Raw genomic sequence first — 22,368 nt, 5'->3', positions numbered from 1 at the left:
GCCAGCATCAATAAATAAGTCTAAATAACACCCCGGTGAGATTGATATTATTCTATCCATTTTACTGATGAATAAACAGTGACTCATGGGGGTTAAGTGCCTTGCCTGGAGGAAGAAGTGAGAAAGATGCTGATGTGGAAATGTAGGCTGAATACCACCCTGGCTCCTGGGAGCCCCAACATCCCTGCTGGAGGGGCTCCACCCCATGCATGGAAGCCTTCAGGGAGTCGGTGGGACCGTGTTGGCCAAGTGCAAGCACCCTGGATGTGCTCTGTGACTCTCTGGCTGGGTGGGAGCCGGGCTTGCTCTTACAGGCAGCAGGAAGGACCCTGTGGCCCTCAGCATCGCTCCCTTGCCTTCCTACTGCGGGTAGGCCACCCTAAGGGCTCCCATCCTTTGGTCTCTGTATGTTCAACAATACATTTCCCGGAGGAAATAGCCTTTAATCCAACACCAATCTTGATACTCACTGTGAGTTACCAGGATGATTCTTGAGATTGTTTCCACAGTGAAGAAGCAGGAGTGAGCAAGAAGACGGGGTGCCTCCTCTGTGATGAGGGTAAGGCAAATTGTCACATGCCCACCTCTCCAGCAAAGACATGCCAACATGTGTTCCCACTTTGTCCACCTGTGGGCTCGACCCACTGCATACATTACTGGGAGGAGACCTCCCTGCTCGTGGTGGCCCTCAGGCTTACTCAACCTGAGGAGGTGGTTCTGTGTCCAACTGTACCATGTGCTTCCTGGCCCTGCCACTACGTGTCACAGGTCCTGTACCACTGTTCTGTAAGGCTGGTGGCTGGGTGCCAGTGCTGCTGCTCTGTGCTCCAGTGCTTCTCTTTCCTCTCTCTGAAGAGCATCACCCTCTGTCCCTGCTGCATCTGCATGGAGGTCAAAGTAGCTGCATCTGGCATCCAGCCTCATGCCCTTGGCCAGCATAGCCCTCCTCATGGGCTCTTGCCTACCCATTACCCAGGCTCCTTCATCTGCAATATAAGGATCTTTTTGGGGGTGGGGTGGGGTCAATGGTGCCCTTTTTCCTCTGTGAGCCACAGACAGAGCCACTTAGTCCATCAGATGGGGTCCTAATAATGTAGGATCAAAAGATAAGGGGTCTGTCACCCCATCCCTTTCATTAAGGTGCCTCTTTTGCTCCTGTCCCCTTTCTCTGAAACCAGTTATGTCCACCTAGGGGATTTAGGTGCTTATAGGGCAGGTGGCCCGGGGCAGCTAATTTTGGCTCAGATGCCTGTGGAAGAGGAGGATGTTGGGAGGGAGGAAAGGAAAAAAAAATGGAAGGGAGAGAAGGGAGGAAGAGAAGGAGACTGAGGCAGGAAGAAGCAGGAAGAGACCAGGAGGACTCTGTGAGTGGGAGGAGGGAACCCTGATGCCTAATGACTTTCTTGTTCTGCTCTGCTTCCCTGGAGGCTCTACTGGCAGCCCTGCCCTGAGCTCTGTCAAGTACTTTAGCCTTATTCTGCTTTGTGGCTGGGTAAGAAAGGGTTAAGCCAGCAGGCCTGGATTGTTCAAACCCTGCACATTCCAAACAGAAGCTTGTCTTTAGAGATCTTAGAATATCCTGTCTGGTAAGAGTGTTTTGCCTGCCTGAGACCTGGGGCCATGCTCTACCGGTTTGGCGAGATAAGTTTATCCTGCCAATGTGATTTATAGACGATGCCAGGATCTGAAGCCAGTCACATAAATGCCACAGGCTTGCATGACTGATCCTTAGTAAAAACTCTGGACATAGGGCTCAGGTGAGCTTCCCCAGTTGGGAACTTTGCAGGTATTTCTGTGTTGTTGCTGGGAGGATTGAGTGTGTTCCCTTGTGATATTGTTGGGAGAGGAGCTTGTGTCTAGTACCTCCTGGGCTTCTTCGGGGTGCTTTTCCTTCTGCTGATTTTTGTCTGCATCCTTTTGCTGTGATGGATCCTACTTGTGAGTATAACAGCAAGTCATCGAGTGTGAGGATGGCCTTGGGGACGTCTGACATGGCACTTACAGTGGCTTATGTGTATTTCTCTCCCTTGTCAATGAAAGAGCCTTGTCTGAGGCAGCCTGGAATGAAAAGGATGTACAGGAAAGGGTCCCAGCAGGGAATGGCTGGCTCATCCTGGTGACTGGGGAGCATAAAGACATAGCAACCATGGGAGCTGCCAGCAGCCTGAGGTGAAGGCCAACCAGAGGCTGGAGAAGCTCTGGTTGTAGGAAAGGGCTTCTCACAGAGGCCGTGGTCGCAGGTAGAGGACATGTCCCTGCCCAACGTGGCCTGGTGGAGAGAGAGCTAGAGGACACTGGCTTGGTTCTGATCTGCTTCTGTCTGTCTCAAGGCTCTGGCAAAGTCCTCTCATTGCCCAGATCCAACATGAAGCTCCAGGACAAGTGGGTCTGTAGGGGCACATGGAGGCCATGCCTGCCCTGACTTACACTGCTGGGGAGGGACCAAAGTCGGGGCTGTCCTCTGTGGTCCCTGACGGAGGCTGGGGTTAGGCTGCCAAGGGGTCTGCCCTGTGCCTGCTGAGCTTGGCCCAACTACACAGTGGCTGTGGGCGCAGACACCATGATGAGTGCGGGGTGGGGCTAGGGCAGCGTGTGGCTTAGGAGGAAGGGAGGGAAGTGGGGCTGTTTGCTAGTAGGGCTCAGCATGGGTGGGGGACACTCAGGTAGCCAGGATGCCTGAGAGGGTGGTACCCTCTCAGGGAGAGGCCATGTAAGGCAGATGGGCTTCAGGATCTCTGAGTGTGGCCACCCTGCCTGCCAGCACACAGCCTTCTCACCAAATCTGCCCCCGCCCCACCTGCAGGGTGCTCAAGGTGGGTGCTGTGGGAATTGGCAGGCCCAGGCATAAAGAATGAATGGAAAAAGACTTGCTAATTAACTTGTTAATTAATGAATGCCATTCCTCTTCCCGCAAAGGATTCAAGGCAATTTACTAGAACTTATATAATACAGTAATTATAAAATAGAGACAGACTTACTGGGCCCGGGACAAAGTAAATAAAAGTGCAGAGTGGGTGCTGGCAGGCTGCCCCATGGCCCTAGCTCACATTTCCTGCCCTGGGCCCCTCGCCTGGACCCACCCTCCCTCCTCAGGTTCTGAGGCATGTTCGGCTTCCAGGGAGTCCTCCTCACTTCTGTACATGACATAGGATTTTACCTCAGGAACACTCTCTGGCCTCCCTGCCTGAACTGGCTGACTAGTGTTGCCATCCCTCAGTTTTCTGTTGTCCCATGTTGTGCCAGGCTCCTATGACTGCAGGCCTGGCCAGGCTTGGTCCCCACCACACCTTTTCACCGGCCCTGGCTTTCATACCGTTTTCTTCTTGGCTAAGTCTGTGAAAAGACAGGTCTGAGCCCACACTCCCTAGGTTGTCCTAGTCCTGGTTACTTCATTACATTTTACCACACTTGACACTGTTGACATCATTGACACTTGCTGTGACTATGTGAGACTAAGTGTATAATGGTACTACCAGCCACTCCAAAACACTTGTGGGGAAGCCTTGGGGCCAGGAGTGGGCCACATGGCCAGGAATGGTCCTGGCCCAGACCTTCCCTGCTGCTGGCTGTGATGCACAAGGGCAAGGAAGGGCAGGGAGAGGTGAAGTCCATCTGGGGAGACTTCCTGTGGCTTGACCTACCTCTCCATGCAGGTGCCTCAGCTACCCACTGAGCTAGCCACTAGCCCTCCACATGAGATCTGAGAGGGAGGCTGTATAGACATCCATGTACAAAGTGAGGGGGTCCAAGAAGATGCCCTCACTGGTTTTGGGTGCAATATCAGATTCCCACTGTTCAAGGAGGAATATGCAAACAAAAAGGGAAGTCATGATATGAATGTGCAACCAGTAAGCAGTCAGGCCTGACTTTATTAAACCATTAAACCATGCACTGAGTTATGTTAATTATCATAAATGAGAGCACAAAACAGAAGGAAAATATCTCTAAAAATAATGGAAGATAGAATGTAAAATGGAAAATAATGATTTAAAATAAATAACTCCAGCAATTTATTATATGCTAAAGTGGCACACCAAATCAGCTGGGTAAAGTGGATTCATTTGCCAGCAAATATAGTGAGTGCTCTACCGAGCCCAGATTTTTCACTCCACATGGTTAACTTGGGCCTGGACCTGCCTGGCCTTGGCCATTTGCCTCACTTGCTGGCTGGAATGGTCATCATGATGGCTTTCAGACTTTCTGTGGTACAAATGCCACTACCATGGGCATAAAGCCACTGTGGTGACCCATCTCATCGTGCTGTGTGGGCCTCCCTGGGGCTACACCCCTGAATCCTACCTTCACAGCTCTCTGTCCAGAGGGGCTGCTTGGAGAGGAAGCAGAAGAAGGTAAATCAGTGTTCCAGAGGGTAGATGTTGGCCAGTGAGAGGAGCAAGCAGGTGACAGAGCTGTGCCTCCTCTTTCTATGGCTGCTCTGTGTTCTTTAGCTGTGTTCTATTTGGCTGTAGGCCCACAGGCTTCCCTCCTTCTCTGGCTCACCTCTTTCCCTTACCCTTGCTCCCTGTAAGCATTAACACATACATTTGACCTCAGGCTCTGATTTCTAGGGACCCCTTGATAAAATAAGTACATACTATGTGCCAGGCAGTGTTCTGGGCATCTTGCACATAGCAATGCACAAAACAGAAAAACATCCCTGTCCTCATGGAATTAATATTCTAGAAATGGTAGTGGGCTATGAACAACACTAAACAAATAAGTAAGTTACAGAAAATGTCAGAAACTAGTGAATGTCCCAGGGGTGGGAATGCCAAGGGGAGGAGAAATGGAACAGTTTTATATAACATGTTCCCAAAAGAACTCAACCTTCTAAAGAGGTTGAAATATGAATACAGACCTAAGAAAGCAATGGGGATAAACATATGGGGAAGGGAACAGAGGTGCAAAGTTCCTGTGGCAAGAATCTGCTTGATATGCTGAAGGCTTAGGAAGGAAGCCAGAGGGCTGGAGCAGGATGAGTGAGGAGCAGAATAGAGATCACAAGAGGGCCAGACTGTGTTGGGCCACTGAATCTTGCTAGTGTTAGGGAAAAAAGGGAGATCCATAAGCACTGTTGCATTAGCACAGTGAGAGATGGCAGTGGATTGGACCAGCATTCAACACAGAATCTGATGGCCAGATTATGAATAGAATTTGAGGTGGAGCCAGTAGGCATAAGATTTAGACATGAAAGGAAGAGAGGAAGCAAGCATGACTCTAAGGTACTTGGCCTGAGCCCTGGTAGGGTAGAATTGCCATTAACCATGGTGGTGGAAAGAATAAGCTTTGAGGGGAAAGGTCAGGAATTCAGACTATGTACATTGAATGTGAGATGCAAGTGAAAAGTGTGGATAGATAGTTGGACATTGGAGACTGGAGTTTGGAGGTGGAGATTTGGATTGGAGATTATGTACAGTGCTGCCTGTGTTCTTTAATGTCTTGGTGCTTCTACTTGACATTATGTTTTGGAAAGTCATATGGACTGTAGTTAATTCATTTTGCTATAAGGTATTCCATTGAATGAATATACCTGAGTTCTCTTATCCATTTCACTTTTTATGGTCATATCCCAATACTTGATTAATATGGATATTTCGACTTGATTTTTCTTATATGTATTCACAAGTGCTCACATTCCTCTGGGATATATATCTAGAAGTGGGATTTCTAGGTTATAAGTATATTTTTAATTTTAGTTTTGTATTTTTAGTTATAATTGTATTTGAATTTTACTAGATAAAACAACTGTTTTGAAAATGGTTATATCACTTTGTGCCCCCATTAGTGGTGTCTGAAGTGTCTGAGAGTTCCCATGGTTCCATGATGCTTGTTTGCCAGCATTTTGGGAACATCCATTATGCTCTTACTTTGTGTTTTCCTGTTTTATTTGTGATGCATGTATTACTGTTCCAAAACAAGTCACTAAAAGATACTAGTGATAATAAAAACAGAGAAATTGATTCAAGAATTACAAAACTAGAAGAAAGGAGGAAGGAGGAGTGGAGGAAGTAGAGATGTGACTATTTTCTGTCTTACCCTGGATTAGTCAGTGGACATTGCCTGGAGCCAGAGTAACTTACTGGGCCATATGACATGAATGCAAGAAAAACCAGAAGGCCCTTGAAAGTCACACTGGAATTTCCTTTTAAACCTCTTTAATTCTGCTTCTAAGGGGACACAGAGGCTAAAGCTATAAAGGGGCAGAATGTGGTGGGCAGATGGGTTTGATTTTAAGCAGGAGTTAGTTGTATAATTCAATTACCTTAACTTGGTGTCATACTTCTGGATAACTTTCCAAACAGCTTCTGTAGACTGGTTGTCTGAAGCAATAGAAACTGAAAAATCTGCAAACATGCTGATCGTGACCCAGAATTGGAACATAAAGTGCCTAAAGATGTCCTGTGTACAACAGGTGACAGGCCAAGGTGTCACCTTCCTTTGGATGGGCAGACCAGGCTTCAAAGGGCACACAGGGGCTCCTCCCACTGTCTCTGGATGTGCTGTCTCTCCTTTGCTTAGTGACCCATTGGAATTGTATTTCTTTGTAACAATAGCATTTCAGAGTACCATTAGGCCCCTTGGTTGGCAACAGCTCCTTCAACTGCACCCATGGACACACAGAAAATGTTGCAGAAACACAATAATAGTGAAAATATGTAACACAGTTCACTCAGGGCTTTATGCATCAATAGGAGACACTAGTGGTATAATCAGTGGGATGACATGAAGTTTACATACCAAACTCTGTGCCCTTCATACTAAGATGTCATGTTTTTCCCCAGTGCCCATGGGACACTTACAAAAACATTTCATTCATTAGGCAACAAGCAAGGAAAATTTTCGGTAAATTCCTCTTAATAGAAATTGTGCAGGTCAGTACTTTGACCCAGTGCATTGAAAATGGAGAGTAATAACAAAATAGAAACAAAAAAACCCTCCATCAACATGAAAACTAAACAAACACAAAAACAGTGCAATCATTTCCTGAATAACTTTTGAATCAAGGAGAAATTTGAAACTACATTGTTGAATACTAAGAAAACAGCAATTTGAAAACTCTATGTATCCAGGCCTAGGAAATCTGTCAAGGTTATAATGAAGAAATTCATGACCCTAACTGCCTTCAATGTTAGAAAAGATAAACAAATTAAGTAAGCTTTCAATTCAACTTAAAAAGAAAACAAAAAAATAAACTTTAAAAAAGTTTAAAAACTTTTAAAGTAAACTTTAAAAAAAGCTGGAAAAAGGAATTAATAGATAGGAACAGAAATTAATGAATTAAAACCCCTGAGCCATAAATATGTGCCAGAACTGGTTGTTTGGGAAACCCTCAACAAAAGATATAAATTGCTGGCTGGTCCTGATTGTCCCTGTGTGTTTCACCAGGATATACATGATGGATGGCATTGCAGGCAGGATGGCTCCCTGTGGGCACAGCCTGGATTAATGTGAAGTCCACAGTCCCTCACCACAGAAGCTCCTTTACTCAAATACTCAGGAAATTCTCCTGGGATGCAAGTGAATGGAGTGTGATCAGCTCAGGGATAAATCTGGATTTAGTCTAGTTAATAAAAAGGAATCTGTGAAATTTTGGAAATTGAACTATAATTAGAAAGGAAAACCTTTTATTGTATGTTTAATCTGATCATGCCAAAGAAAGCATTGCATCTTCATGGTGGAGAAGAAGGAGGAACCTAAAGCAGAAGAGATTAGGAAGGGGGAAGTATTTCAGATGTGGAGGAGATTGAAATGGAGTTAAGAAATTGCTTAATACAACTCAATAGATTTCCCAAGTGAATATAAATGATCAAAACTTACACCAAAAGAGAGAGAAATAACACAATATGGTAATATCCATGGAAAAATAGGGAAGTGATTCACAAAATGGTAGATAAACAATCAGTTACATGTCATAGAGGATGTCAGAATGGAAAGTTCCAGGAATTGATCCTTCCAGCAAAACAACCATTGGGCAAGGTGTCTGGGTTGTGTAGTCAGTTAAGTGTCCAATTCTTGGTTTTGGTTTAGGTTGTGATCTCATGGTCATGGGATTGAGCTCCATGTTAGGCTCTGCACTCAGAGTGGAGTCTGTTTAGGATTCTCTCTTCCTCCCTCTCCCCATGTATTTTCTCTCTTTCAAATAAATAACTAAATCTAAAACAAACAAACAAACAAACAAACAACAACAAAAAAAACACCAAACACACCAACCATTGAGCTGGCATGAATTGTCAGAATCAACTATTTTGGAACTCTGGAATCTAGACAAAACCTTATTGAATCCGGGGGAGTGCATGATGAAGAAAGGGGCTGGTAAATTTTGGTATTTGTGTAGCAGCTACCATTCCTCATTCCCTAGCATCAAGGCATGCAGCCATGGAGAAAATGGCCTACCTTCCTAGTGTGCTTGCTAAGGAGGGCAATAAACCTTGCCCTCCAAAAATGAGGTTGTGTGTTTTGTTCTGTCTTGATAAGTAACTGAGGTGCCAACATAAATGCTGGCCATTGTTTCAACCCCTATGGCTCACGCGACATCCTGGGTAGCATCCACTGAAAGAATTTAAAAAGATAGAACATCTTTTTTGTTTGTTTGTTTTCTTACTGGATTCAGGCATTCATGGAAATCTCTATCATGTCACTATCTGACCATTAGAACAGAACAAAGGCTTCAATGATCACACAGAACAAAGAATATAGATTTTATAAAAATAGTTTAGAAATGTCACTAAACAAATAGATGACTGTAGCCTTCAGCAAACCAAAATAGCAATCCCTGTGGATGTAGAAGAATCCTATTTCCAGATTTATTATACTACAATATTCAAAATGTCTATGTCTCAGCAGAAAAATGATAGAAACTATCCCTATGAGAGCCCAGACATTGAGTTTACTAGACAAAAACTTTAGATTTACTCTCTCATATATAGTGAAAGAGTTGAAGAAAACCATGGTCAAAGAACTAAGAGGATGAGAAGAATAATGTATGAACAATTATGGACTATAAATAAAGAGACAGAAATTATAAACAGGAACCAAATAGAAACTCTGGAGCTGAGAAGTACAATTGCTAGAATAAATATTTCAATAGAGAGTTTCCACAGAAGAAAGTATCAGTGATCCTGAAGATAGAGCAATTGAAATTACCCAGTGCGAGATAAAAGAAGAAAAATGAATAGAGCCTAAGGAACCAATAAGACATCACAAAATAGGTCAATATGCACATTATGGAAATCCCAGAAGAAGAAAGCAAATGTGAGAGTGAAAGCAAGCATGGAAGTGAGAGAAAGGAGCAGAAAAGATATTTGAAGAAATAATGGCTGAAAATTACTCAGATTTGAGGACGGTTACATAAATCTGCACATCCAAAAAATTTAAGAAAATTCAAGCAGAAGAAACTTAAAGAGAGCCACATTGAGACACATTATAATCAATCTGTCAAAAGTTAAAGGCAAAGAAAAAAGTAGCAAGGCAGAAGCAACTTGTCAGGTACAAAGGATAGTTAATAAGATTAATGGCTAGCTTCTTATCAGAAACCATGGTGGCTAGAAAGCAGTGGGATGATATATTTAAAGAACTGAGAGGGAAAAAACCCTGTATCCAAGAATTCTATGTCTGGTGCCTGGTGTTCAAAAATGAAAAAGTTAAGACATTCTTAGGTAAACAAGAGAAAGAGTATGTTGTTAGTAGGTCTGCCCTCAAGAAATGCTGAAGAGAGTACTTTAAGTTGAAATGAAAGGACACTAGAAGGTAACTCAAAGCTATATGAAGAGATATAGATCTTTAGTAAATGTAACTATATATGTAAATACAAAAGTTAATATTGTTGCATTTTTATTATAACTCCTTTTTTGCTTCTTATATGGTTTAAAAGACAAATGCATAAAATGATAGTTATAAATCTATCTTAATGAGCACACAATGTATAAAGATGTACTTATGACAATATTAACACAAAAGGGTGATGGAGTGGGATAGGATTGGAATTAATGTATGTCGTTGAAACTAAGTTGGTATCAATTAAAACTAGTGTTTTAAATTTAGAATAATATTCTAATTAATCTTAATCTCCATACTAACCACTAATAAGATAAATTAAAAATATGCAAAAAAAATAGAGTCAAGTAATTACACTAGAAAAAAATCAAACACCAAAGAAGGCGAAATTGAGAAAAAATTGTGTAAGACATAAAAATGGTAAAATGGCAGAATAAGTTCTTCACTATCAGTAATAACTTTAAATGTAAATGGATTAAACTAATCAATTAAAAGACAGGATTGGCAGAATAGATTAACACACACCCCATCCCCCCTCCCCCATCCACAGAATCCAGTTGTATCCTGCTTATAATAGACTCACTTGAAACCCAAAGAAAAATAGGTGGAAAGGAAAGGAAAGGAAAGGAAAGGAAAGGAAAGGAAAGGAAAGGAAAGGAAAGGAAAAGAAAGCGGGAGTGGCTATACTAGTATCAGACATAATAGATTTTAAGCAGAAAAATTATTACAAAGAGACGAAGAAGAACATTAGACAGAAAAATTATAAACTTGTACATACCAAAAACAGAGCCCCAGATATATGAAGTAAATATTGACAAAAATTGAAGAGAAAAACAGATAGTTCTATAATAATGGGAGACTTCAATATCCAACTTTCAATGATAGAACATCTAGACAGATCAATAAGGAAATAAAGAACTTGAACAATATCATACACCAACCAGATCTAACATACATATAAAGATGCTCTACCCAAGAACAGAATACACATTCTTCTCTAGTGCCTTTGAAACTCTCTCCAGGACTCCTAACTCTGGGAAATGAACAAGGGGTAGTGGAAGGGGAGGTGGGTGGGGGGATGGGGTGACGGGGTGATGGGCACTGAGGGGGGCACTTGATAGGATGAGCACTGGGTGCTATACTATATGTTGGCAAATTGAACTCCAATAAACAAATATGCAAAAAAATAAAAAAACCAAAGAAACTATCTCCAGGATAAACCATATTTGGGCCATAAAACAATTAATTATCAATGAATTTTAAAAGATTGACATCATAGGAGTATCATCTATGGAGTGAAGCTAAAAGTTGATAACAGAAGGAAAACTGGAAAATAAGGACGTTCATGGAAATTAAACAACACCTCCTTAAATAACCAATGTGTCAAAGAAAGTATCACTAGAGAAATTACATATATATATTTTAAAGATTTTATTTATTTATTTATGAGACACACACACACACACACACACACACACAGAGACAGAGATAGGTAGAATGAGAAGCAGGCTCCCTGTGTGGAGCCTGATGTGGTACTTGATCCCAGGATCCTGGGATCATGCCCTGAGCCAAGGGCAGATGCTCAACCACGGAGCCACCCAGGCATTCCTCACTAAAGAAATTATAAAACACTTTGAGATGAATGAAAACAGAAGCATAATACACTAATGCTTATAGGATACAGTCAAAGCAGTGCTCAGAGGGAAATTTAGAGCTGTAAATACATATTAAAGAACAAGAAAGTTCTCAAATCACCAACTTAGCTTTGTGCCACAAGTAACTACCAAAATAAAAGCAAACTAACCCAAAGTAAAGGAATGATAAAAATTAGAGTGCAAATAATTGAAGAAGAGGGTAGAAAAACAATAGAGAAAATCAAAGCAAAGGCTGGCTTATTGAAAAGGTCAAGAAATTTGGTAGACCTTTAAAGAGACTGGCTAAGAAAAAAGAGAGAAGACAAATAACTAAATCAGAAACGTAAGTGTGGACATTATACCAACCATATGGAAACTAAAAGGACTATAAGAGAATATTATGAATAATTGTACCGCAACAAATTAGGTAATCTAAATGAAATAGACTCATTTTTAGAAACACAAGTTGTCAAAACTGACTATAGATGAAATAGGAAATCTCTGCAGACATAATGAGTAAAGAGATTTTTTTAATAAATTAATTTTTTATTGGTGTTCAATTTACCAACATACAGAATAACACCCCATGCTCATCCCGTCAAGTGTCCCCCTCAGTGCCCGTCACCTATTCACCCCCACCCCCACCCTCCTCCCCTTGAATCAGTAATCAAAAACTTCTCAACAAAGAGAAGTCCATGATCAAATGGCTTCAAGGTGAATTCTACTAAGTGTGTGTGTGTGTGTGTGTGTGTGTTAATTAACACCACTTCTACTCAAACTCTTAAGAAATAGAAGAGTAGAAAATACTTCTATATTAATCAGCTCCAGCTGCCATAACAGGGTGCTACAGATAGGGTGACTTAAATAATTATTTTGTCACAGTTCTAGAAGCTAGAAGTCTAAGATCAAGACACCAGCAGGCGTGGTTTCTGGTGAGACTTCCCTTCCTGGCTTGCAAACAGGTGCCTTCTTGTGTCCTCACATGGACTTTCCTCTGTCTGGTGTCTTCTCCTCTTCTTATAAGGAGACCAGTCCCATTGATCAGGACCCCATCCTTATGACCTCATTTAACCTTAGTTACATTTTTAAGGGCCCTACTTCCAAATGCAGTTACACTGGGGGTTAAGGCTTCAATATGTGAATTTCAGTGGGACACACTTCAATACTTAGTAACTTCCTAACACATTCTATAAGGCCTGATACCAACGTTATACAAAAACACCACAAGAAAACTATAGACTTATAGGCCTTATGAATTTTTCCTGTCAAAATACTCGCAGACCAAATGCAACAGTACGTTAAAAGGATTATCTATCGGACCAAATGGGATTTATCCAAGAAATGCAATGGTGACTCAACATAGGAAAATCAGTCAATGTAATATACCACATTAATAGAATGAAAGGGAAAAAAACCCCACATATATCTCAACAGATGCAAAAAAAGCACTTGAAAAAAATCCAGCATCCTTTCATGATAAAAATACTCAGCAAAGTAGGAATAGAAGGGAAATTCCTTCATATGATAAAAGGCATTTATGAAAAACTCACAGTCAACATCATACCCAATGATGAAAGACTGAAAGCTTTTCCTCTGAGATTAGGAACAGGACAAGAATGTTTGCTTTTGCCAATTCTATTCAACATTGTACTGAAAGTCCTAGCCAGAGTATCCAGACAGGACAAAGAAATAAAAGGCATCCAAACTGGAAAAGAAGAGAATGTATCTCTATTTGCAGATGACATAATTCTATTTATAGAAAATACCAAAGAATCTACAAAATAACTATGAGACCTACTAAATTTGCAAAGTTACAGGGTACAAGATAACACACATAAATCAGTTGTGATTTTACATACCAGCAGTGAATAATTTGAAAAGAAATTAAGATAACAGTTCCATTTATGATAGCGTCCAAAAGAATAAAATACCTAGGAATAAATTCAAAGAAGGTGGTAGAAAGACTTGTACAATTGTACAGTGAAACTCTAAAACATTGCTTAAAGAAATTTGAAAGGGTCTAATTAAATGGAAAGCTATCCCATATCCATGGATTGGAAGACAATATTGCTAAGACAGCAATGCTCCCCAAAGTCATCTACAGATTAAGTGCAATCCCTATCAAATTTCTAATAACCTTTTTTTGCACAAATGGAAAAATCAATCCTCAAATTCATATGTAATTGCCAGTAGCTAAAACAAAACAAAACAAAAACAAAAAACAAACAAAAAAAACCACCAAAAACATTGAAAAAGAAAAACAAAGTGGGAGGTCTCCTACTTCCTGATTTCCAAGCTTACTACAAAACTATAGTAGTCAAAGCAATCCAAACTTGCACTGTGTCTAGACACTAGGTGAAAGAGACCTTGTGTCTCCTCCCTCTTTCGCTGCTGCTACAGAGATCCCCACCTCATGCTTTCTGCTGACTCATTGCATGGAGACTTCCCTGCTGGGAAGACCCATCTGCTGGTGCCTCCCTGACAAGGGGTAGTTCTTTGAGCTCACTCTCTCATGTTCAGCCACTGCTTCCCAAAGTTCCACTACGGGACTAGGTGGTTTCTGAGATGATGTGCAGGTTGAACCTCTGAGTCCTCACTGCTGGTACTGAGTCCAGGTCACTAGAAGAGATGGGCCTTTCCTCAGGGTAATGTAGTTCAGAGGCCAAAAATGTCACCCTCATTTCACATCTCAGGAAGCAGAGGTAGGTGTCTCTTCCACCTTCTCACCAAAGCCTGGGTGCCAATCAATCCATCATCAGCCTGCAAACCAGAGATTCCAAAGGGTCCCCAAAATGTCAGCTAGGCCTTCATGTCCTGCTGTTCTGCACTACAAAAAAGTGATGCTACTTTGATGAGCAGAAAAACCAGCTTCTGTAGATTAAAGCAAACACAGAAGCAAACACCATAAGTATGTATTTCTGCCCATCTGTACACATAGGAAAACACTGAACTATCAACTGTGAAGTAGGATTATGAACATTTTCTCCAGTGTGATTTTTGTGGTGTGTGTGTGTGTGTGTGTGCGTGCGCGTGCGCATGTGCATTTCCCGAATTATCTGATTTTTTGGAATTGAGACTTATCTTTTTGGTGAAGGAAAGATATGTTATAAAAATGTTGGGAGAGTCTTCCAATGACACTGTTCAGCATGGGACTGGGTGTATGCCAAGGGCCTGCTGATGCATTTTAGATTAAATCTATGAAACATTGAAAGATGACTCCCAGGCTTGGGCCACAGAACAAGGAGAGATCTCACCAAAAGAGAGTGAAACCCCAGAGGAATGCTGCCCCTTCCAGTCCTCCACTGTGGGCTACCACCTCTCCCAGATGTCTAAGCAGTCATGAGGAGTAGGCATGCTGAGTCTCATGGAAGGAGGAGCCGCCCAACACCTCAGGGAGTAACTCCTGAAAGGCCTGGAGATAGCCAAGCTCTGCTCTCCCCAGTGGAGTCAGGTGGTCCTCAGGGGTTGAGCTGTGGCCGGTGGGCCCAAGTGGGCTCCCTTACTCTGGCATCTCTTCTCTCACCAACTTCCCTCCAACCTTCCCTGGCTTTAGGATTCTTCCAGAGCACATCAAGGCTTTATCCTTGATGGTTCCTCCTCTGGAAGCACCTGCTCTCTGCAAAGTCCCTTGGCTCATGCTTTCATGCCCTCAAACACCTGCTCACTCCAATCTTTTCTGAGAAACCACTTAAGGCCACTCCATCTGAAATAGTACCTTGCCAGGCTATGTATCACATTGGTTGGTTGATTCTGCTCCCTGTGGATCCCATAAAGGTAGACCTCTTCTACCCTGGTGCTTGCTAAATCTTGCTGGGTGCTTATGGTGCTGGATAAGGAAAGCCATGAAGGTGGATCCCATGACCACCCATGGGGATGGTCACTAGTCCCACCTTTCATGTGGCTTTAACAATACAGATGTCACTCTCTACTTTTAGGACCTACCACACACCCCTTAAGGGCCTCCCAGTCCTTCTGTGGATGGACCTCCATCTCTACTACTCCAGTGATATTGCTCTGACCACACCCGGCATCCCCAGGATCTCCTCAGGACTCCCTGTCCTCACACCAGGAGTGTGTACTTCCTTTGCTCACTTCACAAACCCTTACTCAGGCTTCAAGGCCAGGTCTAAATGTCTGCTGCCTAGAAAGCCTTCTAAGCCTGCTCAGCCAGCTTTCCTTCTTGCTGGAATTTCTCTGAGCACCTGGTGCTCAACTGCATGGAGACTCCATAAACTGAACTGTTGGCCTCCAAATGACCAGGGGAATCCCTGGGAGCACAGGTTCCTTACCTCCAGAAAGTCTGGCTCAGAGAAGGCAGGCCACCAGTGCTCAAGGAGTGAGTGCCTTTGAACAGTGAATCTGTTCCTGGGAGTACATGCTCATTCCTTGCCCTTCCCTTCCTCTCTCTCCAGTTTCCATTTTGCCCATTGCCTCTCCTATTTGCCCAGAGTTAATGTAGCTTATGGAAAACAAGCTGTCATCTTAGTGTTTTTTATACCTCATTCTCCCAACAGCTGCTGGGTTTCCAGATGTTCATTACTGCTGTATTAGCAGAAGTTGTTAATGACACTCAGGCTGAAAGAATACAAATTGATTTTCAAAAGTTATGTTGATTGCTTAGACATGTTTCTTGCACCAGCTAAGCAAAAAAGGGGAGACTGGAAAAAGAACCATGTCATGTGGCACATACGGTCTTTGATCCAAGGGGCTCAGGCCACATGTGAACCAAATGTGACTGGAGAAGTTGTGTATAAGGCTGAGTTTCCAGGGAAGTTTTAACCAGGCTAAACCCAAAGGGAGATAGTACCTGGAAGCAATGCACCCTGAGATGCTTTGTGGTTTCTGGCTTCTGGTGTGGGTAGAGAGGGACTTTGGGAAGTGCAGGAATATGGACCCTGCTAGTCACAAAAGCCTGGTTTAGATCCCAGCATTGCCATTTATTTGGGGTATGTGATTTGGGTGAAATTGTTTACTCCTAAACATCTTTAAATGCAAAATTCATACAGTGTGGGAATGTTAATGATCATCAAACAAGACAGATGCATGTAAAAGTGGAATGACCCTCCCTTACCAGCTTGGTTGACTTAGGGATATATGGTTTCCTGTTAAGGAACTACTAGAGTGTTCACCAGCCTTCACTGGTAGGAAGGGCAGAAACTCCCTGAACTATTTATGAACCTGGAGCTGCGCCTGCTTCCAGGCACCAGGGGAGAGAAATAGCTGAAGAATCCAACCAGAACACTATTGTTTCTGTAGCTACCACATGATGTCGCTGTTGCACACAAAGCCTGCATAGCTGGGTGGATGCTGGGCCTCTGGTATGGTGGGGGCCTTGTTCCAGGTCCCTGAGAAGGCTGCACTGTGCCCCACTCTGGGGCTGCAGCATTGCGATACTCTTTGTTTCCCTCCAAGAAGTTCCCTGGGATCCTTTGCTGGAGATTGTGCAACACAGAAAACTGAAGTTCCTCTAACAGACTTTCCTGGGGCATTGATATCATAATTGGCAAGGGACCATTCTTGTGATTTCCCCAGAAACACTTCAGGGAAGTCCTTTTAAATTCCAGTTCACTAGCACCACTTCACATGTGTAGGTCACCAATTCAAGTGACTGGTTCACACTGATCTATGAACTAATCTGAGTGAACTCAGGTTCACTTGGGTGAGCCAAGAGGTCACAGATTGTCAGGCACCCTGACAGGGTATCTTGGTAACTGAGATATTTATCTATTGATCATTCTGCAGCCCTGACTCCTGGGAAGTGTGGGGGTAGTGGAAGGAGCAGACCGGCTCTGAACAAGATGGCTATTTCCCTTATGCTCAGAGCCTGTCCTAGTAGGTTCAGATGTAACAGGCCCGGGAATTAAGGCTGCAGGTCTGCTGGTTGGATGCAGTGCTTTGGAGCACCTGTTTTTTTGAGTTCCCAAACAGAGGTCTCCCTGTGACTTGGCATGAAGAAACTGAAGCTGATGCAGGCAGAGCTCTGACATACTTCCTGAAAAGTTGCTGGGAAGGTGAGATTGTGGTTCCAGACCGGAGACCACAGCCAGAACCCTAACCCTGCCACAGGTGAGCCAGAGGGTCTAGGGCAAGTCACTGTCCTTGCTTAGGGTCATGTTTTCCTGAAGTCTGGAATTCTTGATTGTCTTGATTGTCTGGGAGTGCTGGAATATTAGAGGGGAAGGCCCTCAGAGGTCATTCTAATTAAATCTCTTCCTGTCCTGATCACTCTCCACTACCACCCCAGAGGGGACACCAGGGGCTTGAAGTCATTTGCTTTCTCATGAGGCTGTGATGAAAGGAAGGAATGGAAATAAAGAACTTCACAAAGCTTTAAGGGATTAGCAAACAGGAGGAGGCAGTTTCAATGAGGCAATTTTTGGACCACTGAATGGAAAAGCATCTTGAGGGGACAGGTCTAAAATGGCTCTTTCTCATGTGGAGAAGGGTCTGGACCCCTCCCAGGCCTCAAGAGCACATCCACTGGGCCAGATGGAGACTGGAGAGTAGGAATCTCAGAGTTGCCCTCAAGTTGTATCTTGCCACACCTTATGGGTGCATTATTCAATTCATTCATTCGTTGATGCACTACTGCAAGTGTGTGGTGGTCCAGCCCTGTGACTGGTATAGGGTGGGGTCTGAAGCTCTACAGCAGCAGAACCCACAACTCACACAGTGATGTGTTTGGAGGAGGCTGGGCTCCTAGAGGCAGGGCAGGATCTGAAATGCTGGGTGAGAGGAACACAGGTGACTGTGTGAAGCTTGGGCACGGGGCACTTGTAATGGCTGTACTTGGCCAGAAATGTGGTCAGCTGGTTTGGAGCAAGCCATTAGAGAAGGAGGAAGAGAAGACAAGAGAGAGGGAGAGGATAGGAAGACACTCTCTTTCTGGAAACTCTCTGCCCACCTTTTGTTGGGCTAACCTTTCCAGTCTCAAGTTAAATGTCGTCTCCTTAGGAAAGTTTTCCCTGTCTCTGTGTCCTGGACTGAGTCAGGTCCCTGATTATGAGTGTTAGCCTCACATGCAGTTGGCACAATTCATACTAAATAATGATTTGTGTGATTATTTGTCTTCTGTGATCTGTCAGGGCACCTCGCATAGGGTCTTGCATACAAATGATGAAATGATGCTTACTGAATATTGCACCCGCTCCTGGGTGGAGAATCAGAGTTCTGTCTGAGAAAATACTGGCAAGGGATATGGATTTCCTTCCCAGGGCCGTCACTTTGTGAACCAGTAAAGTCATTGTCCTTTGGTCTCAGTTTCGAGAAAACAGAACAAATTATTGAAGCCAACTATCTCTGAGTTTCCTTCCAGCTCCGAATTGCTGTGTATTACAGAAAAGTGATGTTTTTAAGAGTCAACAAAGCCTCCTCAGTCTTGGCTGGGTTGCCTCTTTCTTTGTCTCTTCCTCTGTTTGCTTCCCTCCTTCAGTCCCTATAGGATGAGGCTCTGTGGAGGAGGCCCCTCAGCTGGAAAGCACACATAGTTTCACACAGAACGATCTGTCAGCCTCTGCATAGTTGTGATGAGTTTTCAGTTGAACTGACCTTGAGATGTCAGATGCCTTCCTGACTTGTACATCCCATTTCCTCCTCATGTGGCTGCCCCAGACCTCCCAGTTCCTCATTCTGGGTGTGATGACTATCTGGGGACGGATGTGGTTAAGAAGGCCAGCGGCTGGATGATCACACTGTCCACAGACATGCTCCCTAGTCTCCAGCAGCTATGGGAGATTAATGATGTGGTGCTAGAAGTCGGAAAGAGATGTCTCTTGCAATCACACACCATGCACATGACAGATTGCTGGGCTTCCTTGAAAACAGAGTGGGTGATCTCCATTGACATTTACATCCGAGTGAACCCCAATCCGATTCTGCAGATATTTCTATTTGTCTATGTGGGATGCTCTGCCTCATTGCTGCTGGCAGGGCTATTCTCTTCCTGTAGCTACTGTCTTGGCGAAGGGCTATCTGGCAGAGATGACCCCAGGGAGAAAGGAGCATTCCCTCACCATCATACTGCCCACACCTACTCAGGAGAAAACAGTTCCCTTGTGTGTTTGCACCTAGGTTGATGGGTCTTGGGGAGTCCAGCCTGTGGTCTTACCTTTGTGTCTGCAGGGTCCTAAAATAGTCTGAGGAGAAGTTGGTTCGGCCCTTGTGCAGAGGCTAGCTATGCATTTAGAGGTGTCTGGTGCTGGCTTCGGTAGAGAGTGGTCCTTTGGGCCAGTTAATTCCAATGCTGCCTGGACACCTGTGGGGGAGGGACACATCTGATCTCACAAAGCTCCCTAGGTCACACCAGCTGGAGGGGAAGCCAAGAAGGGGCAAGGGCCCAGCAGAAAGGGTGACATACATGGTACGAGTCTTGCTTTCTCCCTAGCCCAGGGCCCGTTCTCCTGCCTGTTCTGCAGTGGGTCCTGGCTCCCCAAAGGGGCTCTGAATGAGCTCTCATGGCACATTCTTATCTCCAAGATGTCCACGCTGCCAGGGAGGAAAGGCACTGTTCACATGAGGGAAGGGCACAAACATTCATAGGAATCTGTTTGGGGTTGGGCAGCAGATATTTATTATCAAAGTGTGGTGGGTCCCTATATTTAAAAAAGGCAGGGGTAGGGTCTGTGTGCTCAGGCCTGGGGACTGGACTAGACTACTAGATAGGGACCTCACAGTGCTTCCACTTCTCCCCCTTAAAACCCAGGCAACTCTATCCCACATCCCATCTGCCTGCCTCTCAGCCTTCCGTGGCCAAGTTCACCTCAACATTCCAGAGTTCCATCCAGGTAGAAGGGGTTTTAGTATAGCTTCCCTCCATCCACTAGAGTCTGTGCCAGGGAGCACTGCCAACCAGCAGAACTCAGGTCTGTGGCCACCCCCCTCTGCCCCTGCCCTGCCTTCTCCCACCTGGAGTCCTGCAACCACACCTACAGGTTTACAGCCTCAGTGGACACTCAGATACACTCACACACACACATGCCCACCTCCCCGATTGCCCTGAATCCTCTCACTTAGAACAGGGAGAATGCACATCAGTTCTGAGACAGTGGCCCTGGTGTTCAAGCCCCTCCCATAACTGAAACCTCCTCCAGTTTATTCTGATAACTGTTTGAAATGGGCAAATTTTCAGGAAGAGGAACCAAGCTGCAATTTTATGTGCTGTGTCCACACACACCATTACAGAAGGACTTCCTGGTGTGATTCTAAATGAGAGCTCCCTGAGGTGGTGCTGGGATTCTGGCATCTCTGACGATTGGGTTCTGTTCTTCCCTGGCAAGGTCTGGGTCCTGTGGATGGGCTGCCCTGGGCTCAGTGCCTCAGAGGTTTCAGACCTTTGGGCAGTTGGCTGCTAAGCATACAAAAGGTCTGAGCCATGGTCAGGAAAATCCACCCAGTTCTGGGGCAGACAGACCAGAGTTCTTGGAGTACCACCCCCAGCCAGCTCATGACCTTGGTGAATTCCAGCAGCTCATCTGGATAAGATGACAGGGCATCCCCTGGGCCTGGAGTGTAGATATGCTTGTGGCACTGTGACACTCATTCTTTTGTGGGTCTGGAGCACTGGGCAGAATTTTTTGAGCAAAGTTACAGGAACTGTGTGGCGAACTCAAGGAAAAGTTTTCAAGGACTTTGCAGCAGCCACCAGAGATGATGATGGTTTGAATTGACTAGGACAGGAGCAGGAGTCCCAGGACAGTCTCTTTCTGGGGTACCTGGCAGGATGAGTGACTACCAGCCTACACTGGGCTCTGCACTGATTCATGTCCCAGAGCCAGTATTTCAAGCTCCTTTCCCATCTGGGGGAGGGTGGACTCTTTAGTTGCTGTCCCATCAAGGCTGATATAGTGAGGAATGGGCTCCCCAAAAAACACTAGGGTCCTACCACCTGGAGGAGAGGAGTGGACATGGGAAGGCCCAAACCAGTCCACTCCTATGTGGTCTCCATTTCCAGCATTCTCTTCTTATCAGTCGTGCACACAGCTGCTTAACCAATCTTCCTTCATTGCCACTTCCATCTTGTGATTCTCCTTAAACATGCCTTTGGAGGGATGAGGAGGGGCTAGATGTCCTTGGGGAGGACTTGAGCACCACTCACTACTCTCCCAGCTGCTCACACTTGTCCACGTCTCTCCTACCCCTCCTTGCCAGTTTCCACTCTGAATCCCTTTGGCAAAGCTGGTGGTTGCTGCTTCGCCTTCCCTCTTCTCTTTCCCCACAGCCCAGCTCAGAGCAGATGGTTCTTTGGGACTGTTTGGGATTTTACTCTGCCCAGACCTGAGTCCTATGTCTGAGAGCCCTCATAATGGCATTGGCAGTGGACTGGGACATTTTATCTTTCCTTCTGGGTTTGCTTTTTCTTCTTGATTTTGAGTTGTAACCTTGCTTGCTCCATCTCTCCCAAAATGCTAAGTCCACTCCTTTGGGGCCGTCAACTTTTTCTGGGGCACATATCACATCTTATCCCATCGCCTGCCTCTCCCTTTCCTCCTTGTCACTGTCCTATCACCCCACTGGTACCAGGAAGATGGCCCCATAATTGTGTTAAAGTGAATTTCTGTACAATGAGGTTGCTGAAGTGCTCAAAAACACGAGGTGTCATTGCATGATGAAAAATCAGGCAGCTATTACATTCCTGAGTGTAAGGAATTGTTAACGACATGGATAAAGGTCATGGAATGTTACATGAAAAAAGGAGGACCTTACACAAAATACATACACAGAAGACTTGAAAAAAAAAACCCCACAATATTAATACTAGTTGTTTTTGAATGGAAGAATTTTGTGTGATTTATATTTTCTTTATACTTTTCTGCATTTTCAAATTTCCTCTGAGAATTATATATTACTTCCATTCTAACGCTTGTATTATTTTTATAATGAGAACAAAAGTCTTTAAAAACTATTTAAAAGTAACAGTGAGGGTGACAGAACATGAGAGACTCCTAACTCTGGGAAACGAACA

The 22,368-nt window shown here is 44.2% G+C and overlaps 1 long non-coding RNA gene across 1 annotated transcript in view; it reads left to right on the top strand.

The window, feature by feature from the left end:
* Positions 1-1,574: 1,574 nt before the first annotated feature.
* Positions 1,575-22,368, top strand: part of LOC140611796 (uncharacterized) — a 62,781-nt gene continuing 41,987 nt past the window's right edge. Inside the window, exon 1 of the long non-coding RNA XR_012013023.1 lies at positions 1,575-1,757. This is a non-coding gene — a long non-coding RNA (uncharacterized lncRNA). The remainder of the gene's footprint in view (positions 1,758-22,368) is intronic.

This window comes from Canis lupus, chromosome 20 (assembly GCF_048164855.1).
Source record: "Canis lupus baileyi chromosome 20, mCanLup2.hap1, whole genome shotgun sequence".
NCBI lineage: Eukaryota > Metazoa > Chordata > Mammalia > Carnivora > Canidae > Canis > Canis lupus.
The sequence above is the reverse complement of the archived record's forward strand: the minus strand, read 5'-3'. Positions and strand labels throughout refer to the sequence as shown.